The 14,610-nt window shown below is 36.6% G+C and overlaps 1 pseudogene; it reads right to left on the reverse strand.

Moving 5' to 3' along the window:
* Window positions 1-13,165: 13,165 nt before the first annotated feature.
* Window positions 13,166-14,291, reverse strand: LOC116571886 (annotated as a pseudogene).
* Between the last annotated feature and the right edge of the window lie 319 nt (window positions 14,292-14,610).

Consider the following 14,610-nt stretch of genomic DNA (forward strand, 5'->3'; position numbering starts at 1 on the left):
ATATATGTAGGCTTGTGTTATGCTCATAAATGAGAAAGAGAGCAGCCATTTGCAAAAATAAGATGTTATAAATATGCCACTGGTTGAAGAGGAGGAGAATAATGCAGACCCACTCTTTGTTACGGGCCTATGGCTAACAACAGATTTCTCCGAATCACGGTGTGACATCACTTGTAAATTGATGACATTCATTTAATGGGCCCTTGCAAAAAGTAAATTGCTGTTTCAGGTAATGCTGCATGACTAAAATGAAAGAAAATGAACTGCCCCTGACTTATTGACTTTCTACTTCTTATTCAGTCCTCATAATTCTAGAAACTTCTCTGGTTCTTTTGGGTTCTGGAAACAAAGTATTAGTTGGCTCTGTAAACATTTAAATGCTTACTGTATTAGTTATCAGTCATACTAAAGAAGCAACGAGGAGCAAAAACGGAGAACCAACGAAAAAAGGGAAAGAATGCACACATTTCATAGCTCTAAGGAGTCATAAAAGATGTGGGCATTCATTATAAAGTTTGGGGAAGTGCATTTTGATATTTAAACAAATTTAGTGAAAGTATTCTAGGAAATTAGGAAAAGAAGAAAATAAAATTTATCCCTAATCTTATCACCTTTATGTTATATTTTGGTGTCTATAATTTGGTTTTCTTTTTTGTGTTTATATGTGTGTACTTTTACAGTGGAGTCATATGCAACGTCTTGTTTTATAATTTATTGATTAATTTATTTTTTAGTTTTAAAAATTTTTTTTTAATTTAAATTCAATTAGCCAACATTTCATTCGTTTCAGATGTAGTATTCAATAATTTATCAGTTGCATATTGCACCCAGTGATTTATTTATTTTTTTTAAATAGGCTTTATTAGCAGTTTTAGGTCCACAGCAAAATTGAGTACTACCCTGACTGGAGTCCTCTCTGCCTTCCTCTCACCCTTTAAATGATGCATATTCAAATAATGAGAGCCTCATATTTTATACCAATTTACCCTTCCCTCAAACAATGTCTTCAGAAATACTCTGCTATACTCCATGTTCCCATTTTCTTTTAAATAAACACAATGTATTAATCATGGCCCTCTGTTGTACAGAATTCCGCCTGGAGCTGTCATTCACCCTACATCAACTGAAAATATTTGAGAGCCTTCTCTTGTGCTCTTCCCCTTCCCCAACAATTTCATGCATAATCCATGGGTAATTCTATAGTACTTTTTTTTTTTAATGACTGAATGTATCCCTGATCAGGAAGTAGCAATCACAGAATAATAAGTGTAATCACATCAAGGAGAGTTTTGTTGTTCTGTCTGTGGAGCATGCCTATTGAAAACTGCACCTGCTCCAAATCGGGAAATACTTTCAGGTTGTCAAATATCAATTGTCAATGACTTCCAATGGAACTGTACTGAAAACAGAGTTAATGTGTTTCCTTGAAAAGTTATCTGAATTGGCTTGTCCATAGTTATCTCTAATTGCTTTATGGAGAGGAAACACACACCATGTCACAGAAATTGAAAAACGAAAATGAGGATTTATGTTCGTCTTTGGCTCCTTTTTCAGTCTTAACAATTATTCTTTTGGTGGGTGGCTATTTAAAGGAATTACACACACACTCACATGTTTTTTAATTATTTAATCTCAAAATGCTAACACTGTTGAAATTCAGAATTCTCACAGAACTGTAAGACTAAAGTCAAAGTGGATGAGTATTGACTTAATAGCTTTCATTTGGCATTGTTAGAGAAGTCTTAAATCACATAATTCAAGGTTACCCCCCCAATGTGTTATTATTTACAATGAAGTTATTATCTTTCATGTCAAAATGTAAGACATAATTCCAATGAAATCTTCTCATTTCCTTCTATGCAAAATGACTATAAAATCATTTTTCAGTGTGTCTCCAAATCCTGCTTCATCAGTAATCTATGGGACATTTCCTTAACTCCCAAACATATAACTATTTTATAAGTCTCATTCACTTGATATGTATTAACATTTACTTTCAGTTGGGAAAAGAGGAGATTTAAAATTTGTAAGATGGCTGCCTAGCACATAAATAAGTTGTAAATGAGGCAATGCTGTAGGAATTTCAGGAAAAAACATGTTTACTGCCTAATTTTTTTTAAGACTCTGATTGATCCTTCCCTTCTTTTGCCTGCTCTTATCTTCCTTAACAAAGGCCACTGTTCAGATTGACGTAGACTCTCCGTAGAGGAGACGCATGAGGGGTGAAAAGCTGAACGAGAAAAGGTGGATGATAAGCAATCAGAAATCCTGCATAATTAAATGATGCTTTGCTGGCTTCAGCTGAGAGCTTTTAGAATGATTTTAATGGGCATTAGAAGTCCCTGATGGGATCTTAGTCGGCTGTGAGGTTATCCTTAAAGGAAGTCTTCTGTGATGTCTGGAGAAATACCATTTCAGAGATCAGATGGAGTCGTGGCTATGATCCTTTTTGTTAGCAGCCAGTTTGAATGTTCTCTTTGGATAGTAAATTGGGGTTCTTGGACATGGGGTTGCCTCTTTCTCATCATGGCCTCAAGTATTTGTCATTTTTCTAGGCTGATTTCTTGAGTTTAAGGGATCAGAAGTTAACTTTTATGAGAGTCTTAGAATTCAACAATCATTTATTGGATGCTTATGATGAACCAATTATTGTTCAAAGGCTTAGAGGGTCTAAAACAAATAGAAACATTACTATCTACCAGTATGTCATACTATATTGGCAATAAATAAACAGCAATAAAATAAACAATAGCAAATTATGTAAAAACTTGGAAATGGAATTTGTTCTCTAGCTTGTTAACTTGATTTGATTATATTGTCTGCTAGTTGGCATTACTTTTTAATGGAAGAGTGTGCTGACCAAAAATGGCAAGCATCTAGCTTTTCGTCTGTCTATACATTTCTATTCTTTTATTATAAAAGTGCATATTCACCTTAAAAATGTCTTCTGTAACTATACTGTTTCAGTATCTTTAGTGATAAACATTACATTTTAATAAATAATTATTATAATGCAATCTAGCAAAAAAGGAGTGTTTAAAGTATAAAGCCCCCGATTGTGTGTGTGTGTGGGGGGGGGGTTATTTAAGACAATTGGGGTGGAAATATACCGACAGCACGAAACTTGGCTGTTTTAAAAACATTCTTACAGGATAATATATGCAGATTCATTCCATTCTTTTATAATACCTGTATTGTATTTCATTTTATGGTCATATTATGTTATATTAATTTGATATCCTTTTCATGGACATTCAGACTGATTGTAATTTTCAGTAATACTAACATCATTGCACATATGCAAGCATTTCCTTGGAATATGAAGGGTTACTGGATGCAAATGATTTTTAGATTTAGAGATACTGCCTAATTGCTCAACAAAATTTTTATGCCAATTTGTATTTTCCCCAGTTATATTTGAAGATAACCTGTTTCTGCCACTGGACTGTTGGTTCTTTACAGACAGACCTTTTCTGCATTTTTCACCACTATTTCTGGTCTTATCACTTGTCTACTTAAGTCTCTGCAGCGGCTTCTCATTGCCCTACAGTCTGCTCCCTTTTTGTCTCTCCGCCTCATCCCCGCTGCTCCCTTTTTGGCCCCCCGCCCCCGCGACTCCAGCCACACTGCTTTTTCTTACAGTTTCTCGAACATACCAGTTTCTTCTTCCTTCATGCTTCTGTTCATGTTGTGGATTTTGCTCAGAAAGTGCTTTCCCACAATTGGCCCTACTAATTTCTACTCATCTTTTAGAGTTCAGATCAAGTGTTAATTCTTCAAAAGAAAATTCTCCTGCCCTAGCTAGGTTAATTGTAATGTTACCTCCTATAGGTGCCACGATATCTTCTTTAGAGCAGTTTTCCCTGTTTTATGTATATTTTGGTGTGTGTGTGTGTTTCAAATGTCTGTCTCCTCTGCTAGCGTGTAAGCTCCCAGAGGGCAGATCCATACCAGTCCCGTCCACCAGGAACCTCTAATCCTTGGGAAACCACCTCATACATAATAGATCCTCTGTAAGTGTTTGTCAGAAATATGCATATGTCATTGCTGCCTAGCAAAATACACAGTAAGCACTCAACAAATTGTTACACAGTAGAAAAATGTGTGGTTTTCCACATCTCTTCCCAACATTAGATATTACATTTTGAACAATCCATACCAAACCAAGAAAAGGAAAAATCTCATTGCAATTTGATATTCACTTTAACTATGTTGAGACTTCATGTTTGTTGCTTCCTGTTTATTATTGTATTTAATTTCGTCAGTGAATTCTTTTTCTTGTTCTTTGCCTACTCTTCTGTTAGGATGAAGACCAGTGTCTTTTTCCAACACGAATGAAAATATGAAGACTGATGCAGCATGTAGCTTAGGCTGCTGTGTTCCTGCTGCCTTCCATAGCAACTCAGGTAGGAAAAGTACTTTCTCACTCATACAACTGTTACAAAAATTATAAACCCTGCTTCTAATGCTGCTTGATGGCTTTCCAAAAAAACATTTCCTTTAATTTTGTTCTCTTGTCCTCTTCCAAGGACTCAAATAAACCCATTCCCTGTCTTTCTCATAATAATTTTAATACCTGAAAGCATGCTAGTTATTGATTTGTTTGCCTGTTTGTTATTTGTGCATTCTCTCCTCTTCAGCCCCAAAGAGAACATTGTTTTGAAGAAGGAGACTGTATTTCTTGTTTACCAATGTCTTTATTGGTAACAACAGTATGCGGAACATAGTAGGTGCTCAAGAATTGTTCATTGACTTACTGAGTGGCTTACTGGTCTAAAGAACATTCCAAATTACAGGCATCATGCTGTAAAAAAAAAAAAAAAAATCACGTTTCTTCCAATACTGATTTTTGATCCGAATCTGTGTTCCTTGGCCATGTCTTCCACTAAAATTAGTTTCCCCTCTGAACAGTTCTCAGTTTGTCAAACAGAGTCCAAGAGAGTAAGGATGGCTGTGCCTTCCGGGTTGGGGCTAACGGTTCTGCATCAGACCACAGAGCTAGACAGGGCCGTGCCCCATGGCAGTCGTATAACTTTGGGCAATCTGTTTAACCTCCTTCGTGTCTACTTTCGCTCAACTACCTAACTTTCCCAAACTGAACTAACAAGAGTGTCTGCCTCTTATGCTTAGTGTGAGGATTAATAGAGGTAATATATGTAAAGCACTTAGAACAGCGCCTGACACATGGTAAGTGCTTGATAGATGTTGTTATTATTATATTAGTCTGGGCTTCTAGAGAGAGTTATGTGTCTGTCTCCCTCTCTTGAGGTTAACAAGGAATCCACGTATATAAAGGTGGTGGCCGAGGTAGATAGAGTTTGTTTGCAAATTACTGCCTTGCCCGGGAATTATTTTTTTCTAAAGACTTTTTATGTAAAATGCCAGCCAGTTTTAATTCTGAATTTTTTTTTCCTACAAATACCTGTGATGGGAATATGTGTTATCCTTCTTAGAAAAGTCTGAGGCATAGAAAGGTTAAATGATTTGCTCAAGGACGTAACAAATGAATGGTGGCTGCGAGATAGAAATTATATGACTTCTAGTCCACTGCCCCAGACCGGGCTCATTCTATTTAGATGTTATTTTCATACTTAATATTATAGATCCAAACGACCTGGACTCATCTCCCATATCCTGGATCGTAGCAGTATGCAGATGGTGCACATAAAGGGAAGGTTACAAGTCAAATGTTGTATCATGGACAGAAAGGCTATAAAATTGAAACATGATCCTCTCTGTTATTCCACTTTTATTTGAGGCCTATTCTTTCTTTTTATTCACTTGAAAATACTATTTATTTGCTTTGTGGAGAAGGCGTATTCTAGTTTGAAATTATTTCTGTCAATTGCAAAATAAAGTTATCAACTATATAAAATAAAAGATCACCTTGGCAACTTCAAAAATAATAAAGTATGCTATTATAAGAGGTAAATTTTTACACTAGCAGCAATTTATAATAAAACATTAAATCCATATTTATTGCATGAAAAAATAAGTGGGACCACATTTGTACCCACTACTTCATAGCCACATACAATATCAGAGAAGAAAGCTGTAATATAGAATGGAAATACACAAATAGAGAAATATTTCCTAGAGCTGTTTTAGTGACTGAGACTAAGGTAGGCTTCTTTTGTTAAAATTGCATATGGTGTTTCATGGATTGAAACTAGAGAATAGGCTTAGTGAAAACAGCACCGTGGGTTTTATCCAGTGCTGTGGAGTGGAATTATTCATTGTGGGGGTGGGGCACAGAACAGACTGGAACATATGGTTGTGGAACCAAGGCAGGGCAGCTGGAAACAGATGAGTTGTGGCGAGGGTGACACTTCTAACAGCAGCAGGAAGGGCAGTGATCCAAAAGTCACAAACAGCACTGAGATCCGACAGATGAGCAAGATGAGTAACGGGTTACCAGCATTAACCCAGGGGAAGAGAAGAGTCCAGTTGCCAGCACCACCCCTGAGAGGGCCACTGGGCCAGCTCAGAACTGCCTGGTGGCAGTTGGGCAAGCCTGGACCAAAGCAAAGGAGCACTTGGTCTGAAGCCTGGGGCTCAGCAGGGGGAGTGAGGGAGCCCATCCAGCAGACTCAGGGGCTGGTGAGTGCCCATGAGATGTACTCTTTGGATCTCTCTCCATTCTGGACCAGAAAGGAAATATTAAAAGGGAAAAATATCAGGTGGGAAAAAAATCATGTGTAACTTGTAACATAAAATACCCTAGGCTAGTAAAATCTGGGGCTGTTTCCATTCACATGATGATTTTTTAAGGCAACACACACACACACACACACACACAATTTCTTTCGATTAAAAAGAATACCACAATGTTCTGTGACTTACTGAACACTTACTCTATGTCAAGCACTTCTTATCTCATAGAACTCTTACAAAAACCTGCCTGGGAAATGTTATTATGCTGATTGTAGAGTTGATGAAAGTGCGTTCAAAACACCTTATATTAATTTTCCAAGGTCACCTATGGAAGCATCAAGATTCCAGCAGATATATGAACTTGCTACCTGACTCTATTCTTTCTGCCCCTTAGGAACCCATGTCTCAGGAGTTTAAAATCCCGATGTGGTCATTAAAGCAACATAACCAATTGAAAAGGCAGCATTTTCTGGAATACGGACTGTTAATTTGTCTTAAATTACACACACATACCCACCGAAGTTTTATCTATCTATCTATCTATCTATCTATCTATCTATCTTTTTTTACACAATGTGGAAGCACTGCTTTGCCTTTGCTTGTACCTTTCTTTCTCCCAGGGATGGATATTGCTTGGTAAATTCCTCCTATTACAAAGAGGGGTGCTGCCAGTTAAGGAACTTTGTATGGCAAGTAAAATAAGACCAAACTTGCACTGACTTAAATAGAGACTAGACTTGTTTGTTCAGGTAGTGGAGTGGTCACTGAATAGGTCTGGAACTTCAGGAAGGGATTAAATCAGAGACTTCAGTTATGTCACTAGAGTCCCAGCCCATTTCTGCACGCCTTCCATCTGTCTTCCTGTGTGTGTCCGGGTGAGCTAAATAAATGCAAGGTAGCAAAATAGATGGGCTAGTTTCAGGCCTCACGTTCTTTATACTCAGGAGACATTAGGGTTTCTTGGCCCCATCATTCCCAGCCAGAGCATCGAGACTTGCTGTGATTGCATCGGCAAAGGTCATCAGCAGCCAAATGTGGTTTCCTGGTTGACCGGGGTTTGAGCATTGTGAACCATTCCCAAAGCTGGAGTGGAGTCCCACTCAGTTGTAAGCATAGGGAGTGGGAGAGTGTGGGGTTCCTCTTGTTGGAAGGTAGCAGCAGGTACCAGGACTATGAACATTGGATGCTGGGCAACAAAACATAAAATACCCCTGTATGGCGATAGGACACAGAAGAGGTCTAGGAAAATCTGAACTGCAGAATAAATACCAGGTGTTTCACTTGGGCTCTGTGTGTGCCTGAAGGCCACCTCCAATGTGGTTCTAAAAGTGCTGATAGGATGGCTTCATATTTGTAGTACAGAAGATACTTTCATTCTTCAACATTTATTCCTTAAGTTATTATGTAATATATGAAGAGGATGAATAAACCAAACAGCTCAGGGAGATTAGCTCAGGGAAAATAGAGGTCTCCTTCTCCCTTGTCATCACACTGTGCTCTAAGTCTTTATCCCTCTTCCCCAGGGTAATCACTGTAATACATTTCTTATGCAATTCCAGGGATAAAACTTCGTACATTGATATGTTTTCTTTTCTCCAAATTCCCCTAACAGAAAAAGAAGCATTTCCTAACTCATTCAAGAAGGCTAGTACAGCCCTCATCCCAAAACAACCAAAAAAGATTTTATAAAAATAGAAAAGCTCGGGCCCATTTTACTTTTTAAAATATAGGTGCCCCAAATCTTAAACAACATTGCAGATTGAATGTAAATACATGTAAGAAAAGATAATATACCAAAAATAAATGAATTTATCTCAGGGGTATATGAGCAGTTTCTATCAGAAACCCATATATGTTATTCATCAATTAACAAAAGAGAAAAGTCAAATAATCATCCCATTAAATGGAAAAGACATCTGATAAAATAATGATTCAACACAAAACTTTTAGTATACTAGAAATAGCTGGATGAATACTATCTCTAATAGGGACACCTGGTGGCTCAGTTGGTGAAGCCACTGCCTTTGGCTCAGGTCATAATCCCAGGTTCTGGCATCAACCCGCATCGGGCTCCTTGCTCAGCAGGGACCCTACATCTCTCTCTGCCTCTGCCTGCCACTCTGCCTGTTTCTGTGCTCTCTCTCTCTCTGACAAGTAAATAAAAAGTCTTTAAAAAACATTATCTATAATAAACAAGAAAAAGCATTGATCTCAATGTATATATCAAAGTGTTATCATTAAAATCAAGAATGAGACAAAATGTGCCTGTTGTGATAGGCACTTCTAATGGAAATCTTAGCATAGTGAAACAATAAAAAGGGATTAGAGGAAAAAATAAGGAGCGAAATAGAGGAAATTAAAATATCACTTTTTGTAGATGATGTGAAGTTTTTGTGAAGACCCAGAAAATTCTATAAACACATCATTAGAAATCATAGAAAAAATGTTTCCCAAGAGGATTATATATAAAAATAAATTAGAAAGTCAGTTCAATTTCTATATTCCAGCAACAAAGTCCTTGGAAACAATTAAAAAGAAGATATTATTATGGTATCAGAGAATATCAAATACTCTTAGAATAAATATAACAAAAGGTATGCAAGAAATCTACAGAGGCATTATGAAACATACCTCAAACACAAAAAGCCCTGAGTAGAGAATTAACATGATCATGCCCAGGAAAACTGGAGAGTTAAAGCCACATATCCTCACATTACAATAGACATTACATTTCCAGTACTTTTGTAATCAAAATCTAAATAGTTTATACACTTAAGATGATACTAAAATTTTAATGAAAAAGCAAAGGGCCAAAAACCAGGTATCCTGTTTTTGAAAAAGAGAATAGGAACTCACCCTACCAAATACCAGGATTTACTAAGAAGCTAATAAAAAGTGAGTCAGTATAGAGATAAACCAACCGGCCAGTGGAGCAAGGAACCCTGAAACAGACCTACACAACTATGGAACTTTGGGACATCATATGTGGGACATTTTAGATCAGTGGGAAAATGAGGCACAGTTCAGTAAATGGAGCTGGAAAAAAAGTTACACATCTGGAAAGAGATGGTTTGGGTCTCTACCGTATGAGATGTACAAGAACCTTCAGAAGGACTAAAGACTTCAATGTGAAAACCAAAATGTTTAAACTTTCAGCAGAAGCTCTTCATGACTCTTTTAGATATATTATAGTCTCTTTATACAAATAAAAAATAATGGATTATTCTGTAGCAGTCAAAAGTAATGAATGAGGCTGACATACAACAATATGAATGACCCTAAGCAATCTTATATTAAGAGAAAAAGTAAGTCCTGAAAGATATCTACAGCATAATGTCCTTTTTAGAAGGATAAAATCTAATACATACATATGCAGAATATTTTTAGGAAAATTTTTTAGTTTGCTTTTTATATTCAGATCTGTGTTCTATGGAGTTAATTTTTTGGAAAAAATGTAATTTCTGTGTCTACATTGATTCCTTGGTGTGTGGATGTTCAGTTGTTCCCGCACCATTTGTTGAAGAGAGTATCTTCGCTTCATTGTATTAACTTTGTAACTTTGTCAAGGATCAGTAGACTATATGTATGTAGGTTTTTTCCTTGGATCTTTATTCAGGTCATTTGGCCTACTTGTTCATTCACCAATACAACACTGTCTTGATTATTGTAGCTTTATGTTAAGTCTTAAAGTCAAGGTGGTGTCAGTTCTCCAACTGTGTTTTTCTCTTTCAGTATTGTGGTGGCTATCCTGGTCCTTTGCCTTGTTCATATAAACTTCAGAATCAGTTTGTAAATATCCCCAAAATAACTTCCTGGGATTTTGATTAAGATTGCATACCTACGCAGATCAAGTTAGGGAAATCATATCTTGAGAACACTGGGTCTTCCTATTCAACAATATGGAATATCTCTTCATTCATTTAGTTCATAGATTTTGTTCATCAGAGTTTTGTGGTTTTCCTCATATAGATATTGTATACATTTTTGTTAAATTGATACCTAGGTGTTTAATTTTAGGTGGTACTAATATAAATGGTATTATATTTTTTATTTCAAATCCTACCTATATTTCTGTATATAGGAAATCACTGGCTTATGTATGTTAAACTTGTATCTTACAATATTGCTGTAACCTTTCTTAGTTCCAAGAATTTTTTGTCAGATCTTTTGGATTTTCTACATAGATGATCATAATCATCTGTGAATAAGGATGAATAGAGATTCCTTCTCAATCTGTTTATCCCTTATTTCTTTTTCGTCTTTGTCTTCATCTGCATCTTACTGCCTTAGCTAGAACTTCCAGTATGATGTTGAAAAGGAGTGGTGAGAGGAGATATCTTTGGATTGTGCCTAAACTTGGTGGAAAAACTTTGAATTTCTCACTATTAAGTATGACAGTAGCTGAAGTTATTTATTAGGTCAAGGAAGTTCCCTATATTCCTCATTTACTGAGAGTTTTCTACCGTGAATGGGTGTTGGATTTTGTTAAATGCTTTTTCCACATATATTGGTATGTTCATTGATTTTATTTTTTAATATATTGATGTGCTGGTTTACATTAATTGATTTTTGAATGTTGAACTAGCCTGGCCTACCCGGGATAAGTACCACTTGGTCACAAGGTATACAGGCATACCTTGGAGATATTGCAGGTTCCATTCCAGACCACGACATTAAAGCAAATATCACAATAAACCAAGTAAATGATTCTTTCAGCTTACTAGTGCTTATAAAAGTTATGTCTACACTATAGTCTATTAAGTGTGCAATAGCATTATGCCTAAAAAATACACACTTTATTAAAAAATAACGTTAAAAAATGCTAACCATTATCTGAACTTTTGGTGAATTGTAATCTTTTTGCTTGTCATGGTTCTTGCCTGCATGTTGATGGCTGCCAGCCAGCGTAGTGTCTGCTGAGGACTGGGGTGGCTATAGCAATTTTTTAGAATAAGGCAACAATGAAGTTTCCTGCATCAATTGACTCTTCTTCTCACACATGATTTTTCTGAAGCATTTGCAGCTGTTGGATAGCATTTTCCCATAGTAGAACTTCTTTAAAAATTGGAATCAATCCTGTCAAACCCTGCTGCTGCTTTGTCAACTAAGGTGATACTCTAAATGCTTTGTTGTCATTCCAACAGTCTTCATTTCTTCACCAGGAGTAGATTCCATTTCAAGAAACCATTTTCTTTGTTCATTTGTAAGACTTTCTTTGATAATTCATAAAAAGCAGCTTCTCATACCCTATAGTTTTATCATGAGATTGTAGCAAGTCAGTCACATCTTTAGGCTGCACCTTAAATTTTATTAGTTCTCTTGCTATTTCCACCACATCTGCAGTTGCTTTCTTTACTAAAGTCTTGAACCCCTCAAAGTCATCCATGAGGGCTGGAATCAACTTCTTTTGCACAACTATTGATGTTGAATTTTGACCTCTTCCTATGAATCACAGATGTTCTTAATGGCATCTAGAATGATGAATACTTTCCAGGAGATTTTCAATTTACTTTGCGCAGATTCATCAGAAGAATCACTATCTATGGCATCTAGAGCCCTATGAAATCTATTTCTTAAGTAATAAGACTTGAAAGTCAAAATTATTTCTTGATCTATTCACTACAGAATGGATGTTGTGTTGGCAGGCACAAAAACAGTGTTAATTTCATACATCTCTGTCAGAACTCTTGGGTAACCAGGTGCATCATCAGTGAGCAGTAATATTTTGAGAGGAATTTTTTTTTTCCATGAGTGGTAGTTCTCGACAATGGGCTTAAAATACAAACCACGTTGTAAATAGATCCAGGCTTTGTTGTTCCATTTGCAAAGTGCAGGCAGAATAGGTGTAGAGTAATTCTTAAGGACCCTAGGATTTTTGGAATGGTGAATGGGCATTCAGCTGGAAGTTACCAACTGCATCAGCCCCCAACAAGAGAGTCAGCCTGTCCTTTGAAGCTTTGAATCCAGCACTGACTTCTCCTCTCTCACTATGAAACTCCCAAATGACATCTTCTTCCAATGGAAGGCTATTTTATCTACATTGAAAATCTGTTGTTTAGGGTAGCCATCCTCATTAATTATCTCAGTAGATCTGGAGAACTTGCTGAAACTTCTACATTAGCACTTGCTTTACTTTACACTTCTCTGTTATGGAGATGGTTCCTTTCCTTAAATCTCAGGGATGGCTTAAAGCAAAAGATCATACTCTAGTCTCCTCAGTAATTTATTCTCTATCTTTATAAAAACTGTTGTTGAGGCCATACAAATTACAGATATGTGGCTAGAAATACATGACTTGTCCTTTACACCAGTACCTAGTATTGTAAGCACGAGGTTGAAATTTTGATCTTCATAGCATTTTTCCTTTATCTACCATCACAGTCATTCCTCAATAGTACCCACAATGCAGACTTTCAAATACTAGTTACTGGCTATGTCGCTTGGTTGTATGTATGTAGATTATTTTTCCTTATTAAAAATATGTCAAAATATTTAATAAAAGGGCAGCAATCTACTCAGTTTTCGTAAACTCTCCATTGAATAATTTTTCATTTTTACAACCATTTTCTGAATCACTTTTGCACTTTTCTTTTGTCATCTTCATATAACTAAGTGGTCCCTTCCCTTGAAAGGAGGAAGGGTTTTTTTTTTTTTTTTTTAAGACTTACTTATTTATTTCAGAAAGAGAGAGAGAGCGCACAAGCAGGGGGTGGGGGCAGACACAGAGGGAGAGAAGCCAACTCACTGCTGAGCACGGAGCCCAGAATGGGGCTCAGTCTCAGGATCCTGAGATCAGGACCTGAACTGAAAACCAAGAATCAGATGTTCAAGTGACTGAGCCATCCAGGTATCCCAAAGGAGGAAGGATTTTTAAACAAGCCTCTAATTCTCTCCCTCAAGGTGAAATACTATTCATAGTTGTAGTCAAAGAATTATTTGGTGGTCTATATGATGGGCTGAGCCATTAATAAATGGCCTTCAGATTTGGGGAACATGGAAATTGCCATCTGAATGGTAATTGTCCAGATATTGATCAAGATGTACAAACTTAAATATACTACCTTGTGTAACGGAAAGATAAAAGGGTATACATGGCAGGGTAGATTCTGAAGGAAGCCCTCCAAAGAACGAAAAGCATGATTTGCAAATGGAGTTTGGAACTTCCAGAGATGATGAGGTTTATATATGTGTTTCTACACAAGTCTATGATGAAGGCCTCTGTGAATCCAGTAGATCAGGATATCAGTGAAAAAGAGGAAAGAAAGTATACTAATAATGAGCTGAAACCAGCCACTTGGAAACTCTCCTATGTCATCATATAGTTTGCTGTAATCTCTCAAATCTAGCAGAAGTAATGAAACAGTAGGAATATTAATCTATGGCAATAATTAGACAGCAAATGTAATCTCTCTATAGACTTAATTCTTTAAAAGTTATGGATGTGTCATTAATGAATGGTAAAAGATAAAATAATAGCTCAGTGTTGCAAAAGTGAAATAAAGTATATAAACACCAGGATTTGTTACAGTTTGGAGACTAATAGTTTATCGGAAGAGGTCACCCTCAGACCATGAAACCAGATAAATGTACGGTGTTAAAAAAAAAAAAAAATCTGCAAAACTGAGCACAAGATCCATCTTAGCTCCTAGAGAGGGTCCACTGATTAAGCTTGTGTGGTGTCATAGGATGCACTTTTTCCTTAAACCTTATGAACCAACCTCTGCTAACTTCAGACTTTTCTTCTGCAGCTTTCTCACTGGTCAGCCTTCAGAGAACAGAAGAGAGAGTTAAGGCTTTGCTCTGGATTAGGTGTTGGCTTAAGGGGATGTTGTGGCTGGTTTGATCTTCTATACAGACCATTAAAACTTTCTCCATATCAGCAATAAGGCTGCTTTCTTATCATTCACATGTTCACTGGAGTAGCACTTTAATTTCCTTCAAACTTATCCCTTTTTT

Source organism: Mustela erminea, chromosome 13 (genome assembly GCF_009829155.1).
Source record: "Mustela erminea isolate mMusErm1 chromosome 13, mMusErm1.Pri, whole genome shotgun sequence".
Classification (NCBI taxonomy): domain Eukaryota; kingdom Metazoa; phylum Chordata; class Mammalia; order Carnivora; family Mustelidae; genus Mustela; species Mustela erminea.